The sequence below is a fragment of the Tyto alba genome, unplaced genomic scaffold (assembly GCF_018691265.1).
Source record: "Tyto alba isolate M040663 unplaced genomic scaffold, T.alba_DEE_v4.0 Super-Scaffold_38, whole genome shotgun sequence".
Lineage (NCBI taxonomy): Eukaryota > Metazoa > Chordata > Aves > Strigiformes > Tytonidae > Tyto > Tyto alba.
In genome coordinates this window covers 13,950,920-13,964,143 of record NW_024881313.1, presented here as the reverse complement: position 1 = coordinate 13,964,143, position 13,224 = coordinate 13,950,920, and the positions used below count along the sequence as shown (strand labels likewise).

At 39.9% G+C, this 13,224-nt stretch overlaps 1 protein-coding gene across 1 annotated transcript in view; it reads left to right on the top strand.

The window, feature by feature from the left end:
• The window catches only part of SDHAF3 (succinate dehydrogenase complex assembly factor 3), a 64,055-nt gene extending 54,404 nt beyond the window's left edge, over nt 1–9,651 (top strand). The window contains exon 4 of the transcript XR_006166213.1: nt 6,276–9,651. The gene's annotated coding sequence lies outside the window, so the exon portion shown is untranslated. The remainder of the gene's footprint in view (nt 1–6,275) is intronic.
• The last annotated feature ends 3,573 nt before the right edge of the window (nt 9,652–13,224 follow it).

Genomic DNA, 13,224 nt, shown 5'->3' with positions numbered 1-13,224 from the left:
CAAGCTTGTCTGTTTCTGGTAATGACAGGGTAAATGCTTGCAAGCTACATCTCTAATGTCTGATTTAAATATCATATTTTATGGCAAATCTGTTCTAACTTATCCAAGGGACGCAAGGCATTAGCAATGGGGAACGTTATCCACATTCATCTGTTTAACTCATTGCTGTGCTCATGCAGTAAATAGTGTGTCCTCAGTTCTAACTGCAACATTTCAAATGAGATGGGATTTTTAGTGGGTTGTGTTATCAGTACATAAAACCAAATACAATTATTTAGTTCATTTCAAATTAACCAATCACTTTATTTCTACCAGAATCTGTAAAATACTATTCCACAGGTAATTTAACACCACACAGGGACATTAGTATTGCAGATATAAATACCGACTTACGTACAATTAGAAATAAATCTTCAGGTGCTAGCTAATACATTACTTAAAATAAGTAATTAAACTAAACCAATTACTTTTGGCCAGATACCTTAATTATACACCCCTTATTTGCAAACATATTGCCCCATCAGATAACCAAAAAAAAAAATAGACGTTCAAATACTTAGTTTTTCTCTCATATATAAAAAAAGATATTTACTTGCTTTATTTCATCTTGGTGTGGAAGTCTAAATACGTTTATGAACAAGATATTAAAAAGTCTACAAAGCTGTTTCTCTTTTCTGGCTTCTTCCCGGTATGTGGGATTTTTGCACTTTTTATATATTGGATGGTGTTTCGTGCCAGATAGAATCAGAATAGATGAGAGTTTGTCTGATAGCTTCATCCCAGGTATTCATCTGGGGGTTATGATGAAATCTGAATGTGTAGTACACACCCGGCTATTGCTGGATAACTTCACATGTGGAATATTTTTCCTTCAAATTGAAAATGTCATGTTGTCAGTTTAGCTTGATGCCTTTTTAAGGATGAGAGACATTTGCAGAGGGCAGGAAAATCCATTTGTTACAAACCTGTAACCTGGAGAGGGATACCAAGAAAGGTAAAAGGAGAGAGGTAGACCCAGTTCAAGCTCAGTCTCACTGTGTGGGGGAGTGAGGGACTCCACCTGCAGAACACTAGCATGTCAGCAAACAGGGAGGGAGAGAACTATTATCAAACTTTTCTTATTGCATACACTTTCTTGGTTATTATACCCTCCTGCTTATAACACAGAAACTTGTTCTTATTATAGACAGGCTGTGATCAAGTGATTACATGTGCATGCAATAGACAGTAAGCCTAAGAAAAGAGCGAGGGACTGACTGTAACCTCAGACCAGCCACTGAAAATTAGGTCAAGATTTGGATGTAAAGTGTTAAAGTCTGTGAGTTTATAATTTTTGCTTGTCTTGTTGTCACTGATCCTCAGAGCAGTGAATTGCCTTTCCCAGAGGAGCGCCGGGCAGCGAGCGAGCAGCCCGGGCTGGTGCCGGTGCCGCCGGGGTGTGCGCCTGCCCTGTCCGGTGCCGCCGGGGGATGCGCTCACGCCTTCTCCACAGGTGCTGAAGCCCTTCCTGGTGCTTTCAACTGTGTTTCATTCATCCACGTTGCAGATGAGTTAGGTGGCTGAGGGATCTGAAGGCTAAATTTGAAAGGAATCTGTGCTTTTTGGGTGTGACATGCTGTGGAGCTTCCTGGATGAAAGCATCCTCAGGGGGCAACAGAAGCATGTGAGAGCAGAGCCAGTGAAAACTACCTTGCTCGGCACAAGCAAGGAGGAGAAATGACAAGACTTGTGTACACAAAACGGAGCAGATAAGAGCTCGAATACAGGGGGATCCAGATGACTGGGAGCAGTATACAATTGTGTGTGTCTCACTGAATTTTTGAAACAAATACCAGCCTCTGTCAGAGCCAGAAGGTGGGAAAATAAGTGGAAGGTAAAGGGGAGTGTGGGCAGCAGTGGGAAACAGAAGCTGTAGCTGTTGCAGGGCCCTTAGCCCAGAGATTTGTTTGAAAGAGAGAGAAAAGACTGAAAAGTTATCTCAAGAAAAATGCCAACGGTTGCAGCTCTGGAAGGCATGAAGACCAAGACAAGAAAAGGCCCAGGGATGTAGACCTGGTTGTAGCTGTAGGGTTCAAGGGCAGGACTTTTCCTCCCTGTGAGGCAGCACTGGGTGCATGCTGATCCTTCATGCCTGTGAGGGACTGCACCATCCTGCAAAGATGACCTGTTCTCTGTTTTGGAGAATACCTTGCAATAGATCCACCTTCTGTCACATGAGGCATCTGTGTGGTTGGAAGATGAGTTCTGTCCTGAGGACCTTAAAATATTCACAGCCCAGACCAGATTCTGCTGACTGGAACAAAGGAGTAAAATGTACCATTGGATCTGCTGCTGGTGAAGGTTTGTTAGTACAGGGCAGTACAGGAACCTGGGAGAAAAACATATTCCAGGCAAAATTCCAGCTTTTGGGATGCTGGTGGGTAGGGAAGAAGTTGCTTTTGCCTTGTTTGCCATGCCTTGCTGCGTGCTGTGGAGAGGCTCAAGCAAGTTGGGTGAAGGTGGTATTGCCATTGCTAGTGAGCAGAGATGTGCTACAAGGAGTGTGTAACGCAGGCTCCAGGCACAGCTCTCCCTCCTGGTGGTCAGGGTCAGAGTGACTCACATACATTGTCTGCAGAGTCCTTGTGTTGCCTCTGGTGAGCCTCTCTTCCTCTCCTTGACCTAACATGCCAAGGCTCTGGGCTTGCCACACTGGATTTTATTGCTGAGTGTATAAATGAGAGAAAGGGAGAAGTCTACTGAGCATTCAGAGTGATGCAGAGACAATGAGTTGAGGGGTACCATGGCCGCCAAACTTGGTCTGGAAGAAACAGTTACTCTAAAATCAGCAACATGAAATAAAGCTGCAAGATGAATGTACACAGTGGAACTTGCTCATAGCAAAGTCTGATATGGAAGGACCTTGTCTGCCATTGGTAAATGACTTCACTAAATCAGGGTTTTACAGGAACAGGTATTTCAGGAAATTTATCATTTACATAGGACTGAAAAACTTATCCCAGTGAGGAAACTACTTGTAACAGTTGCAGGCATATAAAGATCCCTGAAAAATTGGTGTGCAGAGCCAGGCATCCGATACCAGAACACAGCTGCTCAAGAACAGCCTTGCTGTGATCTAGACAGATGAGTCAGCTACCTACGGCCTTAGAGATCAATCATTTAAGCAATATCTAGAAATTCTTACTCAATTTTTGCTGAAGAAGAACACCCACTGATCCAGTTTAACCTAGATTTTCTTTTCAGTCTATTTTTTTTAATTATTATTTTTTTAATAACACAAGAGTCCAAAAATATTGAAAGCCCTTGCAATGTGGCCATTCATGCCCACCACCCAAAGGTGTACTTAAACAGTTCCAGATACATTTCTTGATTAAAGTGAGTAAGTGAAGTCAAGCTGCCATCAGTTTTCAATGTGATTATCTCTGGGCAGGTCTATTTTGAAGAACCTGAGATTAATTCTGTTTCCCAGCACAATGACAATGGTTATGTCCTCCAAAAATGTATATATGTTTTTTTTTTTTTTTTTTTTTTAAGATAATTGCATTTTCTTGCTAATCATGATCTGTAGTAAGTAACCTGTAGGATGCAAGCAATGTTGTATACTTAATAAACTCTGAAGGAATAAATAATAGACCTTTTATGAGAGGCTACTCTTGAGTTAAGAAGAGATATTAAAATGATTTCTTTATCCAATTTCTAAACAAATGATAGCTACTGAAAATGGAACACATCCTTTCAACCTAATGCATTTTGATACTTTACATGCAGAAGAGTGTTATATTTTCTACTGCCAGACAGACTGATTTAAAAAAACCATGAAAAAAGGCTTTAATAAAAAAAAAAAATCTTAAAAATATTATGGTTTTAGTTGTAAAATCTTTCCAGTATTTCGTTGTTGTTCCTGCACCCAGTGTCTTCCACTCAGATTTTCCATGGGAAATGGTGGTTTATGCCATCATGAGAAACAGTATTATCTTAGTTTTTAATAGACAGCTACCTTTTAGATGACTCTAGTTAAGATTTACAGACATGGATGGGAGGCTGCTATATATTAGGATCCTTATTTGCACATACTTAAGTTGGTATTAATAAGCACTGGTTATTAAACACTGGCAGTGACCAATTTCTAACTGTAAGATCTCATTTTCAGATAAAGACCCACTGAATTAAGTGGGATTAAAATCTGTGTTTCACGTTAACATTCATTTACATCTGAATAGGGATGGTTTGCAACCCATCTTTAGGTATCTCCCTTGAGTACAACTGTGGTACTGGTGTGTAATTTTTGTTCTTTCTGGAAGCAGTTCTCCCAACTCTGATATCATAGCTTACATTTATTTTAATAGCAAGTGATTCCTTGGTATTTATTACTCCAGTTTCTGAAACAAACTTTTTGTTGTTTCTTCTTATATGGAAAAAAAAAAAAAAAAGAATTAATATCTTGCATAAAGGAGGAAAAAGATGATGAGGAAAAGTACCGCAAGTCAGGTATGAATTCTGTGGTTAAGATGAGAGCAAAACCAGCATATCCTGAATCTCAATCATATGTATGAGCCTGCTTTCTCCACAAATATCTCCCCCTTACCTACTTCAAATCAGGTGCAAATTTTTCTATTACCATTGCCACAGATTCAGATCCTCCCCACCCACTCTTTCCTGAGATGTCAATTCTATGTGAGCAAATCCAGTGAAAGTAAAACTAGACAAAAACAACTGAGGGGAAAAAAAACCCCACATCTTTGTGCAGTCTTTAAGAATCAGAAGTCAAAACCAATCCCTTCAATACAATGTGTTATATAGACTGAATACCAGTATAATGAAATAGCTTGGGAGATCTGTGACCTCATTTGTATGTGTCAGGGGAAGTGTGACAGTAAAATATATTTCACACCAAAGAAGTCAAAGATGCAATTTGATACCCATTGTCTCTACTATGAACTAGCATATTGCCTCTCTTTCACCATCCTGGCCAAGCATCTGTTTCACCGGTATGCATGGAGAGAGTAGTTCTGAACCAGCAATTTTCCAGATCATTAGACACTGACCAAGCATCAGTTTGAATCTTTCAGTAGATTTATTTTTAAAGATTTTTCAAAGCAGCAAATTCATCTGCCTTTAAAACTAATAGAAGAAACACATTGAAAGGTCTAATTTACAGTCTGTGGGACTTGTTTTGCAAACTTAGAGGTCTGAATGCATTTTGAAATAGATCTTCATGCACTTCACTTTTCTCCCTCATGCTGAGGCAGGAAGCTTTTTTTCTGGTGAAGCACAAGAAACTCAGTGAAAACAGGACTGTCTTCAGAAAGCAAGCCCTTGTAAGATTATAATTCACATAGAAGTATCTATAATTATTACCTTGCAAAGTATATAGAGCAGCAGAGAGAAAAACTCAATCAGTAACACTAATGACATGACAACAGGTGATAAAATCAACCTTCGTATGAATGAGCTGAGTGAGAGTAACAACCTAAAACTCCAGGGTAAAACATCTAGCACTGATGCAACTGGCATTCCAGTGGTATATGATGAAATAAGTTACATTCAGCTTACAGCTACAACACTATGATGTATTCTTGCCTTCTGTTCCTTAATTCAAAGCAAAATTATATAATTTTCAAAAAATGAAAAGATGATTTTTAAAAAAATCTTTATTTTTTTCAAATGAAGTCTTCCAGTTTGTTTCTTAACAGGATAAACTCAAAGGCATCAAAAAGTAAATTGGAGAAAAAGTGGTTATAACACTCACTCAAACCTTGGGAGACCAGGTTGTTTCTGTATAGACATTTGAATTCACATATTGCATCATGAAGAAGAGAGCCTTAGCCATTCATGAAAGTCTAGGTGAGGTGCTGAGAAACGTATCATCCTCTGTCCTCACTCTCCTTGTATAAAGGCAACATTCATGTACCTGGGGTGAAAACCAGGTGCTCCCCTCTTCCAAGTGACTGCCCGAGCCAGCAGCCAGGTCATTCTCACTCCACACCTTAGGGAAGGCTTACTTTACATAGTGTAGCCCAAGCTCAGGAGGAAGGTTTGTTGGGAAATCCCGCCTCCACATAAAACTGTCTGAAAAGCAGTTGCACCTGGCTAAGATCCTTGCCCAGGTTAAGAAGAGTACACCTGATCTCCCAATGCTGAAGTGAGTGCCCTCACTGAAAGACCAAAGGACGGACTGAGACAGTCTCATTTTGGGTCAGGACAAGGGAAAGTTTCTCCAGCTGGGCATCATGTTTAGAAATGTAATTCCATGTATTGTCTCATTCACCATTCAGCTACTTTTCCAGAGAAGGAACTGAGAGCTCCTCATTTCTCCTGCAACCACACAGGAAGCCCTGATGGAAGATGCACATCTACATCTCCATAGGCAGAGGAAGGGACCTAACAGGAGTACTCTGCCAAATGCAAAAGGGATGCGTCTTTTTCAGCAGCGTTGGGAACCTAGCTCACATAACAAAATGCTGAACTGAAACTACTCAGGAGCTTGACCTTTAATAAACTGTTTGGTCACAACCAAAACTGCAAGGGTAAGGGGGAAGAGTTTATTATTCTCCACAGACCTGTTCTATGCTCTCTACAAACTAGTGCTAGGAAACCTTAAGAGAGCATAGATTTTGCAATTCACTCATATCTTTATTTCACAGAAGTTTAAGAAAATGGTGTGGGATAAATTCTTTGCTTAAGCAGATCAGCTTGTAGCAAAATTCAGAGCCAAATTTCTTTTTTTCAGACAACAGCCCCAACAAAGTGACACTAAATAAATATTCTTAAGAACTGATTCAAAATAAGTGGTGAGAACAAAGAGTGAGAAAACATCAATAGAAAAGATCCAATGCAATTCCAGCCTGATCACAGTATCCACTTATAATCTCTCTCTTTTCCAGCATCTTTGGGGTTTTTCTGCAGGCATGTGGTAAATGTCTTTTCCCATACATGCTCACAGTGTGGGATCCCCAGAGTATGAACTATAAAGGAAATTGTTTAACACAGCTTTTAAGAGACTTTTCAAAAGGTTGTAATTTTCATTCCTAGAGGAAGAAAGGATTTTTTTGCATAAGCTTTCGATTGCAATTCAGAGAAACTGTAAAAAAAGTATTTTCAAGGATGTAACAGCACCATTTGCAGCTGAAACAACTGCACCTCATTCACAACATTTCTCATTACAGTTATCTAGAGAGTGAAGAAGGGAAGATGTGGGTTCAGAGTGGTTGAAGGAATGTCAGAATGCGATTTCTCTTGCCTGACTTTGTCATGTAAGTAGGGCATCTAGTATAAATGAGTTATCTCCCTTCTCACCATGGTCTTTGAGAAGAGACAGACAACTTCAGAGGGCTGCTCCCCAAGGGTGAGAGGCTAAGATCTGTGGATGTAAGTCTCTCTAGAAATAATTTTTTTCTGGGAGATGGGATCATAAGACGGGACTGTGGGAGTAGACAACAGGAAGGTACCGCATATAAAAAGATAGAAACCCCATATAATTAATTTGTGATTGCATGTCAGTTGAATAACATTGTCTTCTTCTACTACACAGCATGGAAAAGTGTTGTATGAATTGTTATGGGCTCACTGTAAAATAGGATGTTTCCATAACTGTAAATTGTTTGGCTTTTGGTTTTTCTCCCTAGTATTCATTAATGTGCTATAGTTTGTATTCGTAAGTAGTCATTACAGCTAATAAGCATCATTATATTGTATCTGAGTTAGTTAATTTCTGTTTTCTTACTGCTGTATACTAAAATTATATAAAGATCTCACATAACAAGTAAACTTCCAATGAATGTAGTTTGATTACCTTTAAATCACCACTAAAGCATTTTAATTGTGAGGCACATGGATTACATCACCAAGTGATGTAATGAAGTTTACTTGATCATTTCTGCCTACCTAATGGTCTTAGAGAGACATTCTTGCACCTGGTGAATACTGCTTATTTTCTCTAGTGTTACTGGTTTCCATGACATTTTTTCATTATAGCTCGTTGACTTTAACCCAAGAGTCTAACTGTCCTTGTCAAACACAGAATCCTGGTGGGTTAAGGCAGCCTCTGATAACAGTCTTCACATGACAGAAATGTCTCCACTCAATAGGTCAGGAACTTTTCTCAGTGAGGAAATATTTCAGATTTCTGATCTATGAAATGATTCCTGTTCCAGGCAAGAAACATTTAGAGCGACAATAAGCCAAGACACTCACAAAATCATGATTTTCTACAGCAAATCTTTATCCAAACTGTCTCAGGATTTTTGGTCCTTCATAATACACTATAAATATGGAAAGAGCAGCTTGCCTTGAAGGATTACATTATTTCTGGCTTAATTTGAACTCAGAAATTCAGATGGAAACATTTTGTATGAATAAGAAGACCCCAGCCCTTTCACACCTCAGAACAAGCTCAGTCTGAATTTGAAGATAGGTTTTGTAGAGTTCTTTCCATATCTGAACTGCTTAGTTCCTGCTGAAAAGTAGGATTGCAACTCTCCAGCTTTACGAGGTGGCTCCCAAACCACACAGCGTTGTAGCAACTGAATGTGTGATGGGAAGCCCAGGGGAAATGGAAGACAACTCCCACAGGTAATGGAGCACTGAAGTGGCAGGGTTTTAAGTCTCCCCTTTCTGCTGACCAACACATAGAAGATGAACATGAAAAAGTTAGTAAGTTATGTACTATAAGAGGTTATAACAGTATGTGTAAAGAGCCGGTAGACCTGGAAGCACTACAATTCTGTGACAAGGAAGAATTAAACCCTCTTCCCAACTGTGTGTGCCAGAGCTAGGAGTCACAATAATTTCCTCAGAGCAGGCTGGGTTTTGGTTCCCATGTGTACTCAAAAGGTCTCAGTGCAATATCAACAATATCAGAACCGATATACAACATGACAAAGTCTTGTCTTGTCTATTAAACCTTGCAGATCATTCAAATTTAAAAGAACAGAATAAAAGACTTCATGAAAGATTTTTTTTGTTGTTGTTGTTGTGGTTTTTTTGTTTGTTTTGTTTTTTTCTCAGGAACTTTGGGAGAACTACAACAAATTATATAAGACAGGAGAAAAAAAATTCCACAGTTTGGGAATAAAATATGAGTTGCTTGGCGTTATGCCATGCTTTCACTGAAGATAACATGTATAAAGACTTATATTCAATATTAAGTAAAAAAGTCTCTTCTCAGTCACACAATGATTCATGATTTATCTCCAGGTCCTTCTGAAGTTTCTTGTGTTCCTTAATGCCAATGAAGTAAGACATCCATACCTTCAAAGGTTTATAGATGAAGCTCTTAAAAGGAAAACCTGAGTGGAGATGTCTCTTTTGAAATGTGTTTCCAATCTATTGTTTTTCTCCCTCTGTTAGTCAAAGGTTAAATTTAATCAAGGAATGTAGATCATTCTCTATATTTAACATAGATCTCTTTTTAATGGCCTCTTATTCTTCACAATTTAATCAAAGTATAAAAGGTTCTGAATTCTCTGTACTGTTTTGGAAATGCATATCATTTAATTTACTTTAAAATCTGGAGAGTTTTGCATCTCCTACAATGTAAATTAATGTCTTCCATAAAGTATATTTAGCTGTGAAATGATAGTCACTTACTGTCTGTACAACGTTTGTCAACTCATGTCTCATTTCCTTGCTTGCCTTGATGAACATGAAAGATGTAACCACCCACCACAGTCTATTTTCTTGGTGGAAAAGAAGAAGGAAAGCAGATTAAAAAACAGAGGGAAACAAAAAACCTGTCATTGATCTGTGAATTTTTTCTTTGTGGGTAATCTTTTGAAAGCAGGAAATATTTGGGGCACATTAGTTAGGTTCCTGCAACTAATAAATACATTACTGTATCCCAGCTGGAGACAGTAAACATGTTGATATAGTTTTAGTGATCAGGTACCATAGCTTTGCTGGACTGTCCTCTGCTGAAGTGCTGCACAGCTTCTTTGAACAGAGAAAAAGTACAAGCAGTTAGAGTGAAAGTGCATAAACTGCATATAGACCTTAGAGGTGTGCCTCACTGGCATGACTGGGCTCTCCCAAAGGGAATGGAAGACCTGAGACTGTCCATGTCCATTGCATGTTCCCAGTGGGAGCCTTGGGAGATACTGTACCTAAGGGATGTCTCTTGGGTGGATGCAGGGCAGCTGAGGCCACTGTTCTCACGTGGCATGTGGCACAAACTAGCCTTCTATGATTAGCCATGCAATGGAGGGACAAAGATAGCAACTAATCTTCAGCATGTAGAAAAAGCCAAAGTCAATAAGTTAATGAAGATGTCTAAGTCACCCTGGTATGCTACCACTCAAGATTTTAGTCAACATCTCAGTTACTTGTTAACATGGGAAGTAATAGACATGCTATTCTTGCAACCTGCACTGCACTTGAAATCCTCCAACAGGTTGTTAACACTCTCTGAGCAAAGAATTTTTCATTCCAATCATAGTGCTTGTTTACTCCTGCATTTATTCAGCTGTTGGCCCAAAACAGCCCTACACCCCCATCTCTTGGAAGGTCCTACTGCAAATGCTGCTTTTCAAAGTCTCTTACAATTTTATTTTTCAAATGATTGCAAGACTCCCTGTGCCACCCAAACCCCATCTTATGACAGCAGAGAGAGGCACGAGTACTTTAAGTTTTGAAATGATAGAACATATTTTCCATTTACAAGGTGATGAGACACCCACACTAAGAAGGAAATGATCTGAAAAACGTAAGTGCAGAAACAAAAGACAGGCTACTGGCTGCTGTTTTGCAGTGGAGAATCATGCAGGTTACGAGTTGGAGACATTTGTAGCTTTATGGAAATAACTTCATATATTCCCAGCATCCAAGGTTATTATGTAGGGTTTGACAATGAGGGAGAAAGAGAAGGAAAAACCCCGGAGTTATTAACAGTTTTACATACTGTTTTATACAGTAACACAAAACTGTTTAATTTATTCATTACATAGTCAGGTTTGATGTTTCTGATGGGGTGTTCTGATGAGCATGACTTGGCTAAAACGAGTCAGTCAGGTCCGCTCTGGACTTGTGTGGGATGAAGGATTAGGTCAGTTTTCCCCAGCTTTTTTTTCTTCCTTAATTTTGCAATTTTAATGTTTGCCCTTCTTTTATAAAACTGTTTAAAAACATTCCGCTGAAGCATCTCACTTTCTTTGAGAAAGCTCTGGGGTTTCTCTCTAACAAAAAGCATAAGGCTACACTGAAATTCCACAAAATGCCTTCAAAGGTAGAAATTCTGCCATTATGTGGGTTCCAGGAACTTCATTTATCTGCTGAAGTTGGTTAATGAAGCTGCAGAGAACAGAAAAGTTGCTGAAGACAGTGGAGATGCTCATGTTTTTCTGCCATTGCATGTGGCTTGTCACAGTTACTGAAATATGAATTTATGGAAATATACAGTACTTGCATAATGTGTACATCACATTGAGCTACAGGGCAAGTTCGTGTCTCCCCTTATAGTCCAGTTGCACGTGGATTTTGGTAGGAATGCTGTCACTGTGGTGGAGTCCTTCCTTTTTTTTTGAGGAATAAAACCATAGAAACATTCAGATTATTTACTTCTGTTCCCTCATTTTCTGACCAGAATTGTTACTCAAGTGCCAGAGCATGATCACTAGGTTACAATACCTTCACGTAAGCATGATGTAACACGAGGTATGAAAATCTCAGCTCAGAGAAACAAGGGGAGGAGGAGTCTTGGAGTGATTTTGGTTTCTGTACGTGTCATTTGTGGCTGGGTGAGCGGGGCCTGGAGGAAGGACGCTGGGTTCAGGTCATGAGGTATTTTTTTTGTTCCTGACTCAGGGTGGTCTATTCTCACCCAGGCCTAGTGGAGGGATGACAGTTGTGGAGACCGTGTTTCACAGGTTTAGAGGTTCACTGGGCTACACATAGTTGCAAAGGGATTTTGGGGTTTTACCTGCTGTCCTGACAAATGGTTCTCGCCTCCTCAGAGCAAAAGGGTTGTCGTGTATGGGTAACTTCCATGAGCTGGGTGATGCCCACAGCCTGCCTGTGGGACCACCCCGATTTTTCACTTTCCACAAATGTTTCCCATGTCAGCCACAGAACAATAAACTTCCTTAGAGTTAGAATTGTTTGATTTCTAGCTCCTGCCCTTCTTCCTTGCAAAGATCCATCGAACTTTCTGTCTGAGCAGCACCCACTCAAGTATCCACCATCTGCTACATGCCTGAAGATCTCCAAATCCTCAGAACTTTCCAGCAGATTGAATCCCCTAAATTGGTGCAGATGAAAGGTAGGGAAGGTTGTTTTTTGACAAGGCACACCTCTAAATGGAGCCAAGCATCTTAACAAACAGGCCTCCACGCAAACCTGCGATTTCAATTACCACTCTTTTGTAGGAGTTTCACATCACAGTGAAATCTCATCTTTGCAGTTCAGAGGCATTTTCTAATGGCCTGTAACAAAGCTCAGCCTGGAAAACACCAGGCAGAATGAAACCCGTGCTGAATGCTGTTTTGCTGCTGTTGGCTTCCACATCAAGGGGAGCAGCCCAGCCCTATTCGGAGAGCCCTGGAGGGGGGCAGTGGCTCATGACTGAGCTGGTCTGTGAGGGTGCTACAACAGCAGTCCTCTGCCTGCGTCAAAGTTACTGTGGCTTATTACCTGCGTCGGTGTGATTATTCTGATGCCTTTGGGGAGCTAATGGACATTACCTTCCACATTATCACATTGATTTTAAGAAGTTTTGTGGCCGTCGGGAACTTGGGAAGAAGCAATGCTACAGACAAGGCAGACAGGATCAGAGGAGATTTAGTGTTAGCCGGGCACTGCAGGGAGGTCTAAATCATATTTTGTTCCCTGGTCAGGTATAGGAATTACCCAAACGGGTCAGAACACTGATCTGACTGATACAGGACAATAATATTAACAAGATGTCTCCTTGCAAGTCCCCTCTGGTTTCCTTCTCAGAGAATAAGGTGTAGTTAAGCATGCAACCTGTGGTCTGTGGCTTTCTGCCAAGGTTGGGTATAAGATCATGTACACAGCCATCACTCATATATGTCAGTTTTTCAAATAAATATAGAAAGGTAGTAATTTTCTGCAATATTTATTTTTAAAGAGTATTCAGGAAAAAAATCAGCTTTACCTTACATCTAGAAAAATTCTTTGTTCTCTTCTTCCATCTTTGAAACTTTATTGAGTTCTCCACTACACAGGATCACAAGATACTGAAACCATGGGACCTACTGGAAACTCTGGAGTTCA